Below are 15,579 nucleotides of genomic sequence, written 5' to 3' on the forward strand. Positions count from 1 at the left end.
GCGCAGTAGCCGCACGTGCATCAACAAAGTAGTGCCAAGAGTGCCCCTGTGTCATAAGTAAAGGGCCGGCTGGCTTGACCGTTAAAGGGTGCTGTAACCCCCGAAAGTACACTCCAGTCCAAACCAAAAAAAAATTATTTTCTGTGTTTGTGAATTGTGTGCGCAGTAGCCGCACGTGCATCAACAAAGTAGTGCCAAGCGTGCGCCTGTGTCATAAGTAAAGGGCCGGCTGGCTTGACCGTTAAAGGGTGCTGTAACCCCTGAAAGTACACTCCAGTCCAAACCAAAAAAAAATTATTTTCTGTGTTTGTGAATTGTGTGCGCAGTAGCCGCACGTGCATCAACAAAGTAGTGTCAAGCGTTCGCCTGTGTCATAAGTAAAGGGCCGGCTGGCTTGACCGTTAAGGGTGCTGTAACCCCCGAAAGTACACTCCAGTCCAAACCAAAAAAAAAATTATTTTCTGTGTTTGTGAATTGTGTGCGCAGTAGCCGCACGTGCATCAACAAAGTAGTGCCAAGCGTGCGCCTGTGTCATAAGTAAAGGGCCGGCTGGCTTGACCGTTAAGGGTGCTGTAACCCCCGAAAGTACACTCCAGTCCAAACCAAAAAAAAAATTATTTTCTGTGTTTGTGAATTGTGTGCGCAGTAGCCGCACGTGCATCAACAAAGTAGTGCCAAGCGTGCGCCTGTGTCATAAGTAAAGGGCCGGCTGGCTTGACCGTTAAGGGTGCTGTAACCCCCGAAAGTACACTCCAGTCCAAACCTAAAAAAAAATTATTTTCTGTGTTTGTGAATTGTGTGCGCAGTAGCCGCACGTGCATCAACAAAGTAGTGCCAAGCGTGCGCCTGTGTCATAAGTAAAGGGCCGGCTGGCTTGACCGTTAAAGGGTGCTGTAACCCCCGAAAGTACACTCCAGTCCAAACCAAAAAAAAATTATTTTCTGTGGTTGTGAATTGTGTGCGCAGTAGCCGCACGTGCATCAACAAAGTAGTGCCAAGCGTGCGCCTGTGTCATAAGTAAAGGGCCGGCTGGCTTGACCGTTAAGGGTGCTGTAACCCCCGAAAGTACACTCCAGTCCAAACCTAAAAAAAAATTATTTTCTGTGTTTGTGAATTGTGTGCGCAGTAGCCGCACGTGCATCAACAAAGTAGTGCCAAGCGTGCGCCTGTGTCATAAGTAAAGGGCCGGCTGGCTTGACCGTTAAAGGGTGCTGTAACCCCCGAAAGTACACTCCAGTCCAAACCAAAAAAAAAATATTTTCTGTGTTTGTGAATTGTGTGCGCAGTAGCCGCACGTGCATCAACAAAGTAGTGCCAAGCGTGCGCCTGTGTCATAAGTAAAGGGCCGGCTGGCTTGACCGTTAAAGGGTGCTGTAACCCCCAAAGTACACTCCAGTCCAAACCAAAAAAAAATTATTTTCTGTGTTTGTGAATTGTGTGCGCAGTAGCCGCACGTGCATCAACAAAGTAGTGCCAAGAGTGCGCCTGTGTCATAAGTAAAGGGCCGGCTGGCTTGACCGTTAAAGGGTGCTGTAACCCACAAAGTACACTCCAGTCCGAACCAAAAAAAAATTTATTTTCTGTGTTTAGCCGCACGTATATATCAAATCGATATAACATAAATGGAGGACCAAACTTTCTCCGATAAAAATAAAATAGAGAAAGATCAAGAACCACTTCCTCCTAGTGCTGAAGCTGCTGCCACTAGTCATGACATAGACGATAACATGCCATCAACGTCGTCTGCCAAGGCCGATGCCCAATGTCATAGTAGAGGGCACATACAATCCCAAATGGCAAAGTTCAGGAAAATGACCTTGAAAAAGACATTTAAATCAGCTGAAGAGAAACGTAAACTTGCCAATATGCCATTTACGACACGGAGTGGCAAGGAACGGCTAAGGTCGATCCCTAGTATGTTCATGACTAGTGGTTCAGCTTCACATGACGATGGAAGCACTCCTCCCACTAAAAAAATCAAAAGAGTTAAGCTGGCAAAAGCACAGCGAAGAACTGTGCTTTCTAAGAAGATATCACAAATCCCCAAAGAGAGTCCAAGTGTGGTGGTGGTTGCGATGCCTGACCTTCCCAGCACTGGACGGGAAGAGGTGGCTCTTTCCACCATTTGCACGCCCCCTGCAAGTGCTGAAAGGAGCACCCACAGTCCACTTGCTGATATGCAAATTGAAGATGTCACTGTTGAAGTACAACAGGATGAGGATACTGGTGTAGCTGGCGCTGAGGAGGAAGTTGGCGAGGAGGATTCTGATGGTGATGTGGTTTGTTTAAATCAGGCTCCGGGGGAGACAGTTGTTGTCCGTGGGATGAAAAAGCCCATCACGGTCATGCCTGGGCAGAAGACCAAACATTCCACCTCTTTGGTCTGGCAATATTTCTATCCAAATCCGGACAACAACTGTCTTGCCATATGTACCATATGTAAAGGTGAAATAAGTAGGGGTAGGGACGTCAACCACCTAGGAACATCCTCCCTTATACGGCACCTGCAGCGCGTTCATAAAAAGTTACTGTCAAGTTCAGAAACTTTGGCTCAGACCGTAAGCAGTCCAGGGACACCTAAATCCCGTTGTCCTGTTGTATCCAAGCGCCTGCAAACCACACCGTCAACTCCCTCCTCGTCAATTTCCTCCTTAGTCAGGATCGGAAGTAGTCCTGCAGGCCATATCACTGGCATGACAGACTCTCCTATCCGGGATTCCTCCGGAGGATCCTGCATTGCTACGCCTACTGCTGCCGCTGCTGCTGTTGCTGCTGCTGCTGGGAGTCGTTCATCATCCCAGAGAGGAAGTAGGAACACCACTACTTTTACTAAACAATTGACCCTCCAACAGTCCTTAGCGAGGAGGATGAAGTACGACAGCAGTCATCCTGAAGCAAAACGTATAACTGAGGCCTTGACTGCTATGTTGGTGTTAGACGTGCGTCCGGTATCCGCCATTAGTGCAGTGGGATTTAGACAATTGATGGAGGTAGTGTGTCCCCGGTTCCAAATCCCGTCTAGATTCCACTTCACTAGGCAGGTGATACCGAGACTGTACAGAAACGTCAGAAAAAGTGTCCTCAGTGTCCTGAAAAATGCCGTTGTACACAATGTCCACTTAACCACGGACATGTGGACAAGTGGAACAGGGCAGACTAAGGACTATATGACTGTGACAGCCCACTGGGTAGATGTATCACCTTACGCAGCAACAGCAGCAGCGTCACCAGTAGCAGCATCTCAGAAACGCCAGCTCGTTACAAGGCAGGCTACGCTGTGTATCACCGGTTTCAGTAAGAGGCACACCGCCGACAACCTCTTAGAGAAACTGAGGGAAATCATCACCCAGTGGCTTACCCCACTTAGACTCTCCTGGGGATTTGTGATATCTGACAACGCCACCAATATTGTGCGGGCATTACATCTGGGCAAATTCCAGCACGTCCATGTTTTGCTCACACAATAAACTTGGTGGTGCAGAATTTTCTGAAAAGCGACAGGGGCGTGCAGGAGACGCTTTGGGTGGCCCGAAAAATTTCTGGCCACTTTCGCCATTCAGCGACTGCGTGCCGAAGACTGGAGCGCCAGCAAACACTCTTGAACCTGCCCCGCCATCACCTGAAGCAAGAGGTTGTGACGCGGTGGAACTCAACCCTCTATATGCTTCAGAGGATGGAGGAGCAGCAAAAGGCCATACAAGCCTATACATCCACCTATGACATAGGCAAAGGAGGGGGTATGCACCTGACTCAAGCGCAGTGGATAATGATTTCCGTGTTGTGCAAGGTTCTCCAGCCCTTCGAACTTGCCACACGTGAAGTCAGTTCAGACACAGCCAGCTTGAGTCAGGTCATTCCCCTCATCAGGCTTTTGCAGAAGCAGCTGGAGAAAGTGAAGGAGGAGCTAAGACGGAGCGATTCCGCTCGGCATGTGGGACTTGTGGATGAAGCCCTTCATTTGCTTTGCCAGGATTCCAGGGTGGTCAATCTGTTGAAATCAGACCACTACATTTTGGCCACCGTGCTTGATCCTAGGTTTAAAGCCTATGTGGTGTCTCTCTTTCCGGCCGACACAAGCCTGCAGAGGTGCAAAGACCTGCTGGTGAACACACTGTCAGCTGAAGCGGAACGTGACACGTCAACGGCTCCTTCTTCATTTTCTCCCGCAACTGGGGCTGCCAGGAAAAAACTTAGGTATCCTAAGCAACCCGCTGGCGGTGATGCAGGGCAGGCAGGACCAAGTTTGGACATCTGGTCCGGACTGAAGGACCTGGCAACAATTTCTGACATGTCTACTGTCACTGCATATGATACTGTCACCATTGACAGAATGGTGGAGGATTACATCGGTGACAGCATCCAAGTAGGCATGTCAGACAGTCCATACCTGTACTGGCAGGAAAAAGAGGCAATTTGGAGGCCCCTGTACAAGCTGGCTCTATTTTACCTGAGTTGCCCCCCCTCCAGTGTGTACTCAGAAAGAGTGTTTAGTGCAGCCGGGAACCTTGTCAGCGAAAGGCGTAGGAGGTTGCTTCCACAGAATGTGGAGAAGATGATGTTCATCAAAATTAATTATCAGCTCTTCCAGGGAGACCAGCCTCCAGAAGGTACAGAGGGACCTGTGGTGGTGGATTCAAGTGGGGATGAGTTAATACTTTGTGAGGATGAGGATGTACACACTGAAGAGGGTGAGGAATCGGTGGATGAGGAGGATGAGGATGACATCTTGCCTCCGTAGAGCCAGTTTGTGCAGGGACACATTAATTGCCAGCTTGTTTTGTGGGGGCCCAAACGAACCAATCATTTCAGCCACAGTTGTGTGGCAGACCCTGGCGCTGAAATGATTGATTTGTTAAAGTGTGCATGTCCTGTTTATACAACATAAGGGTGGGTGGGAGGGCCCAAGGACAATTCCATCTTGCACTTCTTTTTTTTCTTTGCATTATGTACAGTTTGGGGCCTAGTTTTTCTAACTGCCATCCTGTCTGCCACTGCAGTGTCACTCCTAGATGGGTCACGTGTTTGTGCCGCCCACTCGTGTCGCTTAGCATAGTCATCCAGCTACCTCGGTGCAACCTTTTGGACATAAAAACACTATTGTGAGGTGTGAGGTGTTCAGAATAGACTGGAAATTAGTGGAAATTAAGGTTATTGAGGTTAATAATAGCATAGGAGCAGAGAAACCAACAAATTCTGTGATTTTAGCTGTTTTTATGCTTTTTTAAAAAAAAATACAGATCCAAAACACAAAACCCAGAACCCAAAACACGGAAGGGTGGTTTTGGCAAAACCAATCCAGATCCAAAACACGAAGAAAGATCCAGATCCAAAACCAAAACACAAAACACGAAAAGTGGCCGGTGCACACCCCTAATAGCAATGTTTTGAAGTGGGATGATTACCACTCACTTCATGTAACAGCATATAGATTCTCCAATTATCTATAATTTAACCATTATTGGTGATACACATCCTGCAGGTATTACTCCCTGAAATTGCTGCATGTAGATAGGGAGAAAGAAATTAGAAACTCCTCTGTTCCAGTCCACTGTAGGCTCTGACTGAGCATGTGCCATAGGCAGTGAATGTTCAGAAAAAAGATACACCAGTGGAATACTTGGAGGGATAAATTATGACTCCTACATTGAGGTATGGGGGAATGATTCCCTTGGTGAGGATTAACCTCACTAACTCTAAGGAGTGATAATTAAAAAGCAGTGAAATAAGGTGTCTACCTGTATCACGATTCTGTAACTGAGAATAGCTGTTCTACCAGTGGGGACCCTGTGTGCCCACAGCCGGCATCCTCGTGGACTAAGGCGTGTTTCACCCCTCAGGCTTGGTCATGTTCTCGTGTGTAATTAAAGTCATTATGTTGCCTATACATAGTGAAAGCAGCCATTTTGTTGGTTGAGCTAATAATATTAATTTAGTCTGTGGATTAAGTAGGAAGTTGTGAAATCAGTGAGGCATGAAGAAAATTTGCAGATCACCAGAAATGGAAAATCAAAATTGTTAAAAAGCAGAGGCTAGGCCCCACAAGGGAAGGAGGCAAATGTTGCGTGTACTGTAATATACTCCATATTCTTGTTACAAGAGATTGCGTGTCAATTATTTTACTGTGTTATAGATTTGCAGACATTAAAAGTTACAGAAGATCTCCATATAAATATATGTTTGGTATGGAATCCTCAATGTTTGAATTGAACTCATCACAATAATAAAAACACTATTAAAATTCCATGTAAAAAGGATCTGTTTTTGTTTTTGAAAGCGGTTGAAGTATGTCATAAGCGAGGTTGCTGACCCGAGCTGCCATAAAGGACCTCCCTCAAATTGCAATGTACTATGCTCTATAACTTAAAGCTAATGAAATATCATGATAGTAGAAATGTTCAGTTGTATATGAATCTGATGTTTTCAACCACTAGACAATCCATAAAGGGGCTTAGGCTGCAGTATATAAAGGGGGGCTTCCTTCAGTGGGTGCTGCAGCTGCTGTGTCACTTGTCCTGTCAATTAACTGTGGCTGCTGCTGTGTTGTTGTCCTGCCCATAAGGCTAGGGCTGCAGTCCATAAAGGGGTGCTGTGTTGTCCAGGGGGAGTGCTCTGTCAATCAGGGGTGCTCTTCCCCAGTGTAAAAAAAAATAAAAGTACTTTGTTTCTCTTTTTTTGTGTGTGCTGCACTATTATTGTTTGGTGACACTACCACAGTTTATCGTCCACATTTTTGTTACTCTGCAGGTGGTCTGTCTGAACTCGGAGCGCTGTCTGTGTTGTTCATCAAGGTGCTGCTGCCTCATTCAGGGGTTCTCTTCCCCAGTGTAGAAAAAATAAAAGTGAAATTAAATTAATATCAATCCACCAAAAAAATATATATATTAGCAACTTAGCTGCGCTATTATTGTTCGGTGACACTACCGCAGTTTATCGTCCACGTATTTGTGACTCTGCAGGTGGTCTGTCCGTACTCGGCAGGTGTGCTGTCTGTGTTATATATCAAGGGGCTGCTGCCTCATTCAAGGGGGCTCGTCCCCAGTGTCAGAAAAAATATTGTTCGTTGACACTGCCAGTGAGACAGCAGTGTAAGTTTGTTGATATGGAGGACGATCAAATGAGAGAAGAGGAGAGCAGGAACCACATGCCAGTCTTGCAGCTGCTGCCAGCAGTCATGATGTTGACGCAAGGCCGTCAACGTCATCTACGAAGGCTAATGCCCAAGGGCTTCAGTCAAAATCAAACAAGCATTGTTTTACAGTGTTAAAAAAAAAAATTCCGCAAAGAAACAAAAAATTGTCAATATGCCATTTACTACATGAAGTGGCAAGGAAAAGATAAGGCCTTGGCCTTTATTTATGACTGCTGGTTCTGCATCTTATGATTATGTAAGCCTTTCTCCCTGTAGAAGTGTCATAAAAATTAAAATCACTAAGGCACATGAACCAACTGTGTGCTCAGAAATGTCACAGATCCCCGAGGAAAGTCCAAGTGTGTCCGCGGTTGCCATGTGTGAGCCTGACCTTTCTAATACAGGTTGAGTCTCCCATATACAAATATTCCGAAACACTGAATATTTTTAGCATGACTCAGATAGTGAAACCTTTGATTATTGATGGTTCAATGTGCACAAACTTTGTTTGAGCCACAAAATTATTGAAAAAAATGTATAAAATTACCTTCAGGCTGTGTGTATAAGGTGTATATGAATCATAAATGCATTCTGTGTTTAGATTTGGGCTCTATTCCTAAGACATTTCAATATGGTATGCAATTATTTCAAAATACGGAATATTCCGATATGCAAAATACCCTTGGTCCCACACATTTTGGATATGGGAGACTCAACCTGTACTGTACTTGAAGAGGATCTTCCTTCCACCATTTGCGTGCCCTCTGCAAATGTGGGGATGAGCAGCAGATTAGTCAGCAAAACCTAATAATCTGGTTGGGTCTGAAAGAACTGCCTACAAGTAGTGATATGTCTACCGTGACTTTGTCTGATACGGTCACCATTCAGAGAATTGTGGATGATTATTTTATGAATAGCATCCAAATAGGCATGTCAGACAGTCTGTTTCACTACTGGCACAAAAAAGAGGCAATTTGGAGTCCATTACACAAACTGGCTTTGCTTTACTTAAGTTGCCACCCCCCAGTGTGTACTCTGAAAGAGTTTTCAACGCAGCCAGAAACCTTGTCAGTGATCGGCATAGGAGGTTACTTCCCCAAAATGTGGAAAAGATGATGATCATCAAAATGAATTACAAATTCCACGAGGAAGACCTTTACCAGCAATTAAGTCAAAAAAATACAGAGGCTCCTGTAATGGTGGATTTCAGTGGGGACAAATTAATATTGTGTGAAAAAGAGGATGTACACACTGATGGGGATGATGATGATGACTATGACAATGACGACTTCTGATCTTACCTATGTTGTAAAGCCAGCTTGTGTATGGGATCATTGCCACCAATGTCCACTGCACGTTGGCAGCTTGTTTTGTGGGTCCAAAGAAACCAATCATTTCAGCCACAAGTGGTAGTCCCTGTCGCTGAAGTGATTGGTTTGTTAAACTGTGAATGTCCTGTTTCATATACACAACATAAGGGTGGGTGGGAGGGCCCAATTCCATCTTGCACCACTTTTCTTTGCATTATGTTCTGTTTTGGGCATTGCTGCCTGACATTTTTCATTTTATGGTTTGTGAATGTCAAGAATTTGTAATGGCCACAGACAGAATCTCCTGTATGCCCCTTTCATTTTTTTAAACAAAATTTTGAACCACCAAGTTTATGGGGTGGGCAAATATGAGCAGCAGCACAGAGCATCTTCCTGCCAGGATGTGTGCAATAAAGTGCAAATACGTTTAATACAAAAATTAATGTGTATATTGGTCACATAAATACATATTTATATGGTAACCTGAAGCACGCTTCGTGTTGTTGACAAATAACTTCCAGTAGGCCCAGCAAACATCACAGATACTAGGAGTTCTAGTTCAACTGGAGAACTACAGGCTGCTTCCCTCTGATGTCAGCAGCAAGTCTTGGTCCCATTATCCCTAACAACCACCCTGAGTACATTGTAAACGTCTGTTTACAGTATGTTATAGCAGCACCTCCACAAGCAAGGCTACCTCATTTCTATTAGATGTATAAAAAACTAAAAAACCTCCAGATAAAAGATGTCTTTTAGGAACTGAAAAACTTGATCATAGATTGATCTTCCCTCATAATTTTTTTTAAAAATCAAAACAGTAAAATAAATAAATTAAAAACTAATCAGTCCTTCTGTCCTTTCCCTGTCTTCAGTCCATAAACATATTCCAACTCCGTCGGGGCTCTGACTTAGTTAAGGAAAACATTCTTGGCTTTTAAAATTCCTAGGGGTCGTATAGTTTATTAAACTGCCATCCTGTCTACCACTGCAATGCCACTGTGCCATGTTGGAAGCTGAACTGCCACATGTTAGTACCGCCCACTGCTGTTGCTTAGCTTAGTCAGCCAACTAGCTGGATGCAACCTTTTGACCATAAACTAGATGAAAAAATCAATATTGTGAGCTATGAGGTGGTCAAAATTGACTGGAAATGACTGGAAATAACTGTGATTGAGGTTAATAATACTGTAGGAAACAGGCCCAAATTATGTGATTTTAGCTGTTTTATGATATTTTTAGAAAAAATACAGATCCAAAACCAAAACACACAAGGGCGGTTTTGGCAAAACCAAATCCAGATCCAAAACACAAGGAGATACAAATCCAAAACCAAAACACGGGGGCAGCGCACATCCCTAAGTTATACAGATGATTGACTTGGGATAAGTCACGCACAGTATGGTGTGTGCTGTGATCTACTTATAAACTATAATAATAATGGATATAGCAAAATGAGATATTCCTAAAACCAAAGTAATTAAACAAACAGTATAGTATTTTACCTTTAAACCATTGTTGTTCAGTGTAACATTTTTAAATAGTTGCTTCTCAATTACATTTCATGCTATTCAAATATGTAATTTATTATATTATCATTATTTGCTATTTCTATCAATCCCTTTTTGACAATGAGTGTAATTAAAGAATAGTTATAAAGCTCTGGTATGATGTACTTTAAGGGAATCATGACATATACACATTCCATACAATAACATGAAACAGAAGATAACAATTGATCTCCCCAAATAACCTTTCAATATAAGAGGTGTTGGGAACATGTGATACCTAAGTTGGTAGTACAGTATAGACGTCTGCAGAAAAATGTGACACATACATTTTTGCACAGAATATGTGGATCTCTGTAGATTGGGTTTCTGAGGAGCAGCAAATATGGCAAACACAGTGCACCTTACTGTCTGCAAACCTGTAGACATACAAGGCTTAATTTGATCAAATTAGTTAATTAATTGGTAGAGCTTGATGTATGAAGGTGTTCCTTAGCTTACCTGACGCCACAGTGCTTTTAGATGGTACAAAATAAGCAAAAATATATGCTACACAGACATGTTATAATAATAATGCATTTAAGTAAAATACATAAAAATATGTCACTACACACTCGTTTTTCTCAGCAATTACATAGAATGAATATAAGCAGTACATTGGGAAAGTTACATATACAAGTTTCAATAAACCATGGTGGTAGGCTAAATGTCACAGACATTTTTAAACTCTACCTTCTAAACTGCACCGACGGAGCAGATAACCATAACCATGTCACTGTCTTGCTCTTTATTACCCTCTCACTGTCCTGCACCTCTGTGTTGGTGTCTCTGCTCCTCCGCTGCCCTTATGTTTCTTTTTTTTTTCTCTCTCTCTCTCTCTCTCTCTCTCTCTCTCTCTCTCTCTCATAACTAGAGTCATTATTCTGTATTCAGTACTTGTATACTTTACGTACACAAGTACTGAAAGTTGTCCCCACCTAAAGAAGAAAGTTGTCCCCCCGTGGGCTCGCTGCGCTCGCCATGCTTCGGGCTCAGTGGCTTGCTGCGCTTGCCACAAAGTTGTATTCCCCCTCTATGGCCACTTGGATGGTAGGGAATGACGCTGGACACTGGCTGATGACGTCAGGGTCCTCTACGTGAAGGGGATGTAGACATTACCATGATTGATAATAATATAATGAGTGTAGGACACTTGTGTTCTCTCTGCAATGAGTCTGTAAAGTACACAAGTACGCTGTATTCTTTTAGGGGTGAGCGGGCCAGGGTTGCAGGTTGCTCAAAATGTGTGGATTTAAAAAAAAAATACTCAGTAGAAGGTGCATGCTGTGCACGTTAGGTCTGAAATGCATGCGCACGAACGAAAATGATGACATGATTTTTATCAACATATGATTCATTGTATAGATTATCCTTAGCATTACATTTGTCTGAACCTTTCCACTGAACTTTTTGAAACGTACTCGATTATTCTTCTCTGTATATTTCTTAAGCATCTTATGTACCTATACATTTTTGGTTGTGGATAATTCTGTCATTTGTTATTGATTGATTTTCAGGAGTGTCTGTGTTTTCATCACCCACATCATGCTCTTTCCTTCCTATCTTCCCCTTCTGTATCACGCCTGTCTGCCTGCCCCTCCCTTAGAATGTAAGCTCTCACGAGCAGGGACCTCTTCCCTCATGTGCTTCTCTTTACATTTTCTTCTACTCTCTACTCCCCATAAGGGCACCTAACACGGGACTGCCAACTCCCGGCTGCTTATTGTGAGTGCTTTAATCGCTATTGCAGCAATGTATATAAGTTGTGTCCTTGTCCTGCACTGTAATGTACTGTAAGTTACTTGTTTCTTGTTCACCTATTAGTTCTATGTACTATGTAAGGCGCTGCGGAACACTTGTGGCACCATATAAATAAAGGATAATAATAATAATCATGAGGTGGTATGTGATGAGTAAGTATGGGAAATAATAGAAATGTTTGGAGACTGTTGGTCCTTCTATTGCCACAACTCCCTGGAAGAAACATCACCAACACTTATGTCAGAATTTTTCATCAGGTTGCTAGCTGTTGTGACTGGCGTTGCCATTTTATCCCTTTTTCTATAACCCCCTTCCATGTGTGCCCCCCTTTTTCCCCATCTCTCTGTGTCTCTCTCTTCCTGTCCTATACCTTATCAGGCTCTCTCCATTTCTGCCCTTACCCTACCTCAAAATGTGTTCAAAATGTATCTCTCCCCCTCTTCCCCTGCATCTCTTCTCTCTCTCTCGGCTCTCTTTTCTCTCTTCTCTGCCATTTGTTTTCTGATGTACCTACTATACTGTCACCAGCAGATATATCAGTGCCATAAATATCCACATACTGAGCTGTGCACATGGGAGGGTTCGTTCTGTTTGGAGTCACTTTTGAACTTGATGTTTTGAAGGGGGTGAGGGGGCGCACATGGGTGGTGGGGTTTACCTTCGAGGCTGCTGATCAGCTGGGGGTGGGGCTGCAGAGTCCAGGAAACCAGTGAAAGCTGTGAGCAGAGGGAGGGGGCGGTATATCCCTACAGCTCTTTTATCCAACACCTGGAAGGGTTCATTCTGTTCAGACTCACTTTTGCACTTGATGTTTTGAAGGGGGCGCACATGGGTGGTGGGGTCTATTTTTAAGGCTGCTCATTAGCTAGGGGTGAGGCTGTATTGTCCGGGCATCCAGTGAGAGCTGTAAAGGTAGGGAGGGAGCAGTGAATCACTAAAGCTCTTTTATCCAACATGTGATGCATAAACATTTTAGTTTGTTACAGCAGAAATAAGGCATCATTTTGGTTCCAATTGATCCTTTCTCAAGCATGTGAACCCACGTTTTCAAGAATTCTATTGGAGTGACCACTTATTTTTCTAATATATATAATTATTATTATCCTTTATTTATATGGCACTACAAGGAGTCCACAGCACCTTAACAAGTACATAAACAAATATTATGAAGAAAACAATAACAAATTGACTAAAGCTGGCCACACACTAGACCAACTTACAACCAACCATCCAACTAGTTCATTGGTTGGAATGAAAGTCTGGTAAGGTATAAATGCAAACGACAATCAGCAATTTGCTCCCAAACGCCGGAAAAATGGACAAAAACTGTTGTTTGAACAAATTGTTTAGATTAAACATTTAACAAACTTGTCTGAACGACTATTTTCATCTGTTTTGTGGCATTTAGGAGCAAATTGCTGATCATCAGTTACTCCCATATGTTACCAGATTTTCATTCCAACCAATCAACTAGTTGGATGGTTGGATGAAAGTTGGTCTAGTGTGTGGCCAGCTTTACAGTACAGAATATTGCAAGACATGATTTATAACATTGCTGCCTCTGCAGTCATAATACCCAAATAAGCAGCAGAGTGGCAGAACCAAATGGTTAGGTGTCACTCACTGTAGGCAGTGGGGGGGAGATTATGGTAAAAGGGAGGGAGGGAAAAGCACATGAGGGAAGAGGGTCCTGCTTCTGAGAGTTTATGTGCTAAAGGGGACTGGCAGACAGACAGCAGAGAGTGGAGAGCCCTTTTGAAGTTTTGCAGAGATGTGAAGAGTCTGATAGGGAGAGGAATACATTTACAGAGGTAAGAAGCAGCATGGGGAATTATTAATTCCAAGACAGTGCATATGTGGGGTAGAGGAGATGGTGATGCTGTCAATAAATAAAGAAATTGAGAGAGGTGAGATTATTTGGGAGGTTGGCAAGATTATCAGATCAGTATTAGATATGTTAAGATTAAGATAGCACTGGGACATCCAGGAGTAAATAGCAGAGAGACAGTTGTAGATACGAGTGAGGAGAGGGGAAAATGTCAGATGAGGAGAGGTAGATCTGAGTGTCATCAATATAGAGATGATATTGGAGGCCAAAAGAGCTGTAGAGCTTACCTAAAGAGGAAGTAAAGAGGGAGAATAGGAGAGGTCCAAGAACAAATCCTCGGGTGACACCAACTGGCAGAGGATGTGGGGGGGGGAGGGAGTAGAGTCATGAGAGGAACCAGAACCAGAGAGTTAGGAGGACAGCCATGAGAGGGCAGAATCATGCAGACCGAGGGTGTGAAGGATTTGAAGGAGAGGGTGGATCACAGTGCCAAAAGCAGCAGAGTGGTTGAGGAAAATGAGCAAAGAGTAGTGGCCCTTGGATTTAGCAACAAGGAGGTCATTGGTGACTTTAGTATGGGCATTCTCTGTGGAGTGGAGAGGACAAAAGCCAGACTGAAATGAGTACAGCAGGGAGTGGGAGTAAAGGCAGTAAGGTGGTTATAGACAATCCGGAGTTTGGAGGCAGAGGGGTGGAGAGAGATGGGGTTAGTTAGAAAGAGTGTCAGAATCTAGGGTGACTTTTATGAATGGGGAGACCAGGGCATTCTTGAATGCAGAGGGGACAGTGCCTGATGAGAAGAAGATTGAAGAGATTGGCTGTATGAGAACAGGCAACAGGAGAGAGGGAGCTAAAGAGGTGGGAGGGGATGGGGTCAAGGGGGGAGGTGGAAGCGGGGACTAGATTAGGGCCATGAATCCATCTCCAGATACTGAGAAGAAAGAAGTCAGAGGCAGTAACACGCTGTTTTCACATTGTACAGTGCCATATTCTCACTTTCAGCAACTTTTTGCACTAAAACATTTTTTTTGTGGAATCCTGCTTTTCATGTCCTAATTAGTCTCCCTACCAAATTTGGTGACATTCTGGTTATCAGAGCAAGCTACAGATGGCTCTGAATAGGGGAAGTTTAACTATAACCACCCTGTATGTATATATAGTGTGACAGGGTCAGCATAATTCCACATGAAGTAAATGTGGAATATCCAGATCTCCCAGGTTTGGTAGAGCAAGGGCATTATGAATGAGTAATGTCCAGTTCAGGTGTTGCCTCAATCAGAGTCTGGAAAGGCAGCTGATTACAGACGCCTGTGTGAGGCTGGTTTAAGAACGGCAGAGACACTGGGGAAACTGAGCCTGATGGTGAGATAGTCATCCAGCTTATAGGCCCGGGGGGTGGGTGAGTAGTGTTAGGGGTCCTGGACCTGCGAGTCCACTAAAGAAATATTTCTGTTTGGAAGACTGTGTGTAACATCTTGCGTGTGAAACTGCCATGTCCTGTATACCTGCCTGTGGTGAGCAATAAAGCTACTGATGGATTTTACCCGGTCTATGTGATTCTTGTCACATTATATATATATATATATATATATATATATATATATATACAGTATATGTGTGTGTGTGTATATATATATATATATATATATATATATATATATATCTTTTTAAAAGCATATATTGATACTCTGTGCCATGTTTCCAATTGTCTTTGCTATAGTATCCTGAGAACATTTACATCTGCATAGCCTATAAATGTAAATGTTCTTTGTAGCTGACATATTTTATTGACATCTCTTGAGAATTTATGATTTTTTTAATTAAATATAGGTCAGTGATTGTGGCTGATTAGCAGCACTTACAGCAATTTGCGGGAAATAATTGGCTGCCATACAAGTGATTGGACAGGAATAAATAACTGATCCAGTAATGATAGGTTAGTGTGTCCATGTCAAGATACCAGTATTTTAGATATGAATGATTAATATTATAATTGAAATGACAGGT

The sequence above is a fragment of the Taudactylus pleione genome, unplaced genomic scaffold, assembly GCF_031769625.1.
Source record: "Taudactylus pleione unplaced genomic scaffold, aTauple2 ptg000037l, whole genome shotgun sequence".
Classification (NCBI taxonomy): domain Eukaryota; kingdom Metazoa; phylum Chordata; class Amphibia; order Anura; family Myobatrachidae; genus Taudactylus; species Taudactylus pleione.